At 43.9% G+C, this 6,551-nt stretch overlaps 1 long non-coding RNA gene across 1 annotated transcript; it reads left to right on the forward strand.

Annotated features, from left to right (window-relative positions):
- The first annotated feature begins 3,193 nt into the window (after positions 1–3,193).
- LOC132826520 (uncharacterized) lies at positions 3,194–5,120 on the forward strand. Its single transcript, XR_009645887.1, has 3 exons — positions 3,194–3,251; positions 3,347–3,391; positions 3,905–5,120. It is a non-coding gene; the product is annotated as an uncharacterized LOC132826520 (long non-coding RNA).
- The last annotated feature ends 1,431 nt before the right edge of the window (positions 5,121–6,551 follow it).

The following is a 6,551-nucleotide window of genomic DNA, read 5'->3' on the forward strand; positions in this document are numbered from 1 at the left end:
ATGCATCTTTTTAATGCAAAGGGAGATAGATTTTAAAAGAGATCTTATTGAATGATGGAGCAGGCTCGAGGGGCCAGATAGGTAGCATCTGCGGTGCAGGAGAATTGACGTTTCGAGTATAAGCCCTTCATCAGGAAGGATCTTTCTTCCTAATGGAAGGCTTCTCGAAATGACGACTCTCCTGCATCTCAGATGCTGCCTGACCAGCTGTGCTTTTCCAGCTCCACACTCTTCGACTCTAATCTCCAGCATCCGCAGTCCTCACATTCTCCTCAAGGGGTCAGATAGCCCTCTCCTGCTCCTATTTCTGATGTTCTTGTGTCTTCTTGGATTTCGGCAAAACTTTTGACCAGGTTCCACATGGGAGAACGATAGCAAAGGTGAGAGCTCATGGGATCCAAGGTAATTTGGGGTAAATTGGATGCATAATTTTCTGACTGGCAGGAAACAGAGGGTGATGGTCGAGGGGCATTTTTGTGACTGGAAGTGTGTGTCCTGGAGGATCCCACAGGGGTCACTGTTGGGGCCCTTGCTATTTGTGGTTTGTCATAAATGATTTAGACTTGAATGAAGAAGGGTTGATTAATATGGTCCCAGATGATAAACAAATAGTTGGGGTAATAAATATTGAGGAGGATAGCCTTAGACAACAAGAGGATCTATACGGGCTGGTCAGATAGACTGATCAGTAGCAAACAGTATTCAACATGGATAAGGGTGAGGTGATACACTTGGGCAGGACAGAAAAAGCAAAGTAAGACATAATGAGCAATAGGACTTAATACAGAGCAGTGAGGTTATGCTGGAACTGTATGAAAAATTGGTTAGGTCACAGCTAGAGAATTATGTGAAGTTCAGGAATCCACATTATGGGAGGGATCTGGAGAGGGTAAAGAGCAGATTTGCCAGGATGTTCCCTGGGCTAGAGAGTTTCAATTCTGAAGAGAATTTGGATAGATTGTTTTCTCCAGAGAGGAGGAGATTGAGAGGAGATCAGTGACCATGGGGCATTAATTTAAGGTACGGGGCAGGGCGATTGTTTTTATTCAATCATGAAACATGCATGTCACTGGCTGGCCAGCATTCATTGCCCATCCCTTGTTGATCTCTTGAGAAGATGGCGATGAGATGCCTTCTTAAACCGTTACAGTCCACGTGCTGGAGGTTGACCCATAATGCCTTTAGGGAGTGAATTCCAGGATTGTGACCGAACACGAGTGAAAGAGTGATGATATATTTCCAAGCCAGGATGGTGAGTGCCTTGGAGGGAATTTGCAGGTGGTGGTGTTCCCATTGATCTGCTGCCACTGAATGTTTAGCTGGATGCGGTCGTGGGTTGGGAAGGTGATGTCTCAGGATCTTTGATGAATGTTAGAGGTTTATCGGAGATGTGAGGGAAACCTTTTCACTCAGAGGATGGCGGCAATCTGGAAGTCATTGCTTTTAAGGGTGACACAGACATGAAACCCTCATAATGTTTAAGACCTGTTTAGGTGTGCACTTGCAATTTCGATGTATAAGGCATTGGGCAACTGCTCGATAATAGAATTGGAAAGGGTAGATGGTTGGTTTTGACCAGCATGGACTCAATGGGCCAAAGAGCCTTTTACTGTGCTCTACATCTCTATTACTCTATGATTAAGACCATTAGGGGTCTTGTGGTACAGTGGTAATGTCCCTCCTTCAAAGCCAGGAGGTCTCCGTGAAGTCCCACTTGATCCAGAGGTGTGTAATAATATCTCTAATCAAGGTGTTTGAAAAATATCTCCAGGAAAGTATTATTCACTTGAAATACCTGGCAATAGGCATCAAAGTGCCACATCTTAGCATGGTGAGGGGATGGTAAGTGGGTTGTGGAAGGGGGAGCATAAAAGGTATGCCTTAGCAAGAGGCACACTTTGAATTTAACTCCCAATAAGTTCCCTCATGTAAACTGTGATCCCCAATATCTCTGAGACACTGTGAACCGTGATTCTTTAAAATCATGGACCGACTGGATGTACATTGTGGAGGAGCAGGATGTGTTTCCCTCTGCAATGGAGGGGATTGGCTCAGAGTGCTGGGTGCAGGGTTTGTAACCTGACCCATGGGACTGTGGGAAAATTGGAAACCCTAGGATAGGGTTGGGAATCATGGAGCTGAAATGATTGAATGAAACGCCCGAAACGTTGATTCTCCTGCTCCTTGGATGCTGCCTGACCTGCTGCGCTTTTCCAGCAACACATTTTCAGCTCTGATCTCCAGCATCTGCAGTCCTCACTTTCTCCTTGGGAATCATGGAATCAGGAAACCCATGGGAAGGCATCTGAGACTTCCCGAGATGGAGAAAGTGGAAAGATCGTTTATGCTCTTCTTTTCTTGAGAACTTCAATCAAATCATCCCACACCTTCCAGTGTAACAGGATACAAACATAATTTGTGATCCCACACCTTGTAATTTAACTCTGTGAGACCTGATGTCATCATTCTGCACCACACTCTTTCTCAGGTCAGAATATCCTTCCCAAGGTGTGGTGCCCAGAACTGCTCATGAATTGAAAAAGAAATAAAATTAAAGATTATCCTTCTCACGTTCAAATTCTTCCACGGCATTGGGTCTGTCATCCTCATAAACTCACAGTATTTCCAAATCTGGCTCCTCCATATCCCTTCCTGTAAATGTAAACTCACCATAGTCCCAGAGGGCATCAGGCTTTTCTCTCATTAGAGAGGAAAAGCTGGGCAAACGTGAGGACTGCAGGTTCTGGAGATCAGAGTCTAGATTAGAGTGATGAAGGGCTTTTGCCTGAAATGTCGATTTTCCTGATCCTCGGATGCTGCCTGACCTGCTGTGCTTTTCCAGCACCATTCTATACTACACTCATTAGAGAGAGATGTGTGGTGGTGGTTTCACCGGACTGGAATAGTAACATCACTGGGGTCTAATTTTCAATCTCCAAGACTGTGAGAATTCCTGTCTAAACCTCTCCAACTCTCCTTCCCCCTCTTAAGTCACTCCTTAAGACATGCGTGTTGGAACACCACCTGTCCAAATAACTCGGAATATGGTTTGATGTCTGATTCTCCTGCAGTTCATTGAACATTTTCCAATGGTAAAGCTGTGATGTGAATCCATGATTCTGTATGATTCTTTGATTCTCGAGTCAGAAAGCGAATGCAGTAAGGCAGTTTCAGAGTGAATCCTGTTTGTATTACAGCTCAGCCTGACTCCTGTACCTATGCCAGCATCGTGTTTGACAGCAACAGAAAAGGTAACCAGCTACATACTTTTTTTCCCACATCGTGGTATTTCTAAACATTTAAAATACATCCTCCTCACTAACAGACTATTCTCTTTCATTTCAAGGTGGCAAGACTCTCCGGGTTGCTGATTCAGAAGAGAGTGAGTCAGGTTTGTCCTTTCCGAATCCTAATCCTAATTCTTTCTCCTATCCCAATCCCTGAAGCCCATTCTCCGATGTGTGGGACAGTGCTAGTTGGGCCTGGGTGATCCATTTCCTTGTTATTTGAGACCCCAACTTTGGGTGGCGCTATTATGGAGATTTGATCACATGACCTTAAAGCCCCATTCCCTCACCAGGATGCTGTTGTCATTGGCCCGTCGGTCTGTTCATCTTCATTAGGATGTTCCTTTACTCCACCAATCAGAAAGCAAACAGTCTCTCCACGATCCCATTGGATGACACTTGACTGTCTCTCAAAAAGCTTGTCTCTCCCAATGTATTTGTGAACGTCATAAAGAGAATGAGGGGGAAATGTACAACTGATGGAGTAAATATTTCCCTTTCCTGTAACTACTCTGATAGTGATGGGACTGATATTTGGGTAAATATGCCCCTTTCCTGTATTTACTTTTAAACTGAATTTATAATTATCATCAGCTCTGATTTCTGTCTCTTTCTAGCGGATGTAACCTATGCAGCTGTGGTGAAGACTCATTAGGAGCGAATAAGAACTGAACCTGTGTAACTGAGGTTGCATTGTTTCTCAGATCAAATTCAAGGAATGTCATGGAACTTACCAGCTCAGAAACTTGGCATTATTATTCTTCAAAAGTGTTTTTTAATTTTAAAAAAAAAATTGTACCTTTTTTTCTTAGTGTATTTTTAAGTGTTTATGGGATACTGCACACTTTTGAAAGCAAGTAACCTGACACTCATTGTAAGTGTTGTTTACACAGCTGCTGGGTCAGACAGCAGCAGAAGAAGGTGCAGACGAACTGGAGACATGGACAAGTGGCGATTCAGCCAGAAACAACTATGTGATTGGTTCCCAGATAATTGAACAATTTGTGGATATGAACATGACAGGGAGAAGCCATCCGACCTCCACTTTCTGAGGAACTGTTCATCATCTGTAGCACAGTGGCACAGTAGGCGGCACGGTGGCACAGTGGTTAGCACTGCTGCCTCACAGCGCCAGAGACCCGGGTTCAATTCCCGACTCAGGCGACAGACTGTGTGGAGTTTGCACGTTCTCCCCGTGTCTGCGTGGGTTTCCTTCGGGTACTCCGGTTTCCTCCCACAGTCCAAAAGATGTGCGGGTCAGGTGAATTGGCCATGCTAAATTGCCCGTAGTGTTAGATAAGGGGTAAATGTAGGGGAATGGGTGGGTTGCGCTTCGGCGGGTCGGTGTGGACTTGTTGGGCCGAAGGGCCTGTTTCCACACTGTAAGTAATCTAATCTAATCTAATCAGCTCTGTTCCCGGCAGGAAAAGCTACTTTAAATCTGAGGATAACCAGCTGATTGTCTTTTCCTTCAGCAGTTGCAGTAAGTTCTGACCTTTAATGAGTAAGTCAGACCTTTTATAAGCCACACACTGTATCTCTAGTAAACCAGTGACAGCATCTGGAGAAGCAGCATTCTGATCAGCACAAGAATCATCTCAGCGGATCCTGCAAACAGGGATTGGCGAAACTGTTTTCTGTGTGTTCCTTCCACTTTAGTTTCTGTCTGTGTGTCTGTGTCTGTGTGTGCACACACACGCGTGTGTGTGTGTGCACGCGCGTGTGTGTGTTTCTGTGTGTGTACAATATGTGCTTGCTTTTAAGGGGACTTGGTTCATGAGCATCTTAGAGTTTTAACTCATGTTGTTATAGCTCAATGGTCCATCATTTTTCTGTGGAATTAGAGTCTATTTATGTGTGATAAATAGTAATCCTTGTGAAATCCAGAAACCTAGTCTGTGCCTTCTGTCATCTTTAGTCTAAAACTCAGGAGAATGTTATGGACTTCTATAAAAACTAACTTTTGTGACAACTCAGGGAATAATGCAACTTGATTTTAAACATGCTACCTCAGTGAGGCAGAACAGTATCCATCCATATGTAATAGACCTCACTTGGAATATTGTGTCCAGTTCTGGTCGCCCTGCTATAGTAAAGATACAGAGAGTTGGGAGAGGGTGCAAAGGAGGTTTACCAGGATGCTGCCTGGACTGGAGAGCTGGCCTTATGAAGAAAGATTGAATAAATTCGGACTTTTCTCTCTGGAGAGGAGGAAGAAGATGAGACCTGATCAAGGTGTACAGAATAATGAGAGGAATAGATAGAGGCAATAGCCAGAGAATTTTCCCCTGGGCAGGATTGACTGGTACGAGGGGTCATAGTTTGAAGATATTAGGAGGAAGGTATAAAGGAGACGTCAGAGGCAGGTTCTTTATGCAGAGAGTTGTGAATGTATGGAATGCATTGCCAGCTGTGATGGTGGAAGCAGAGTCATTGGGGACTTGCCTTAAAGGGTCAGTTTCAAGTACCCTACCACACAGAGTGCACAACAGGGGGGTAACCACAGGATGTCTACACTGGTCTAAACTACTTAACTGAACAAAGAATTCTCAAGTGCTTGTATTAATAGGTGAGCTTAAATATTTTACAAATAAAAACAAACAAACTATCCCAACCACTGAAAGCGGCAATGAATTGATAAGTGCATCCTGGATTATTTGATGTGATGAAATAGCTCTTGCTTGTGGTCCGTGGTTACCCTGGGGAGAGATCTGTTGTTATCCTTGTTTAATAGCTGAACTGTTTTGACACAATACAATGGATATGCTCAGGATGTAGATGACCTCCCCCTCCTCCACTTTTTTTTTAAACAAAAACAGAACATGGTAATGTGAATCCCAGGTGGAATGTTAGATTGGGGTTAGAGGCCTATTAGGCTCCAACCTTGGTTTCTAGCGGTAGAGGTTAGGACTGTTTAAATGACCTGACCATGATGTGGTTAGGAGAAAAACAAAATCTGAGACAAGGTGGTCATGAAGACCAATGTTTCAAAGACGAGTGAATGTGTCGGGGCTTGCAAGAGATCAATCATTGAAATATAAACGAAAGTGAAGCTGGCCTGACTGACAGAGACCAGTTTAAATGTGGGTCATAGAGATGAAGGTGAGGGTACCATGAAGAATCTGACTTGGAGATTCTATCCAATGAGCAGAAAATTGAAGAATTATAACTTGGTTAAATTCCTCAGCGTGCAGAGGAATAAAGCTGGAAGAGGTGTGAGCTGCATGAGAGTTTTGATCACCAGAAACAGTTGCACCTTCCCTT

The sequence above is a fragment of the Hemiscyllium ocellatum genome, chromosome 2 (assembly GCF_020745735.1).
Source record: "Hemiscyllium ocellatum isolate sHemOce1 chromosome 2, sHemOce1.pat.X.cur, whole genome shotgun sequence".
NCBI lineage: Eukaryota > Metazoa > Chordata > Chondrichthyes > Orectolobiformes > Hemiscylliidae > Hemiscyllium > Hemiscyllium ocellatum.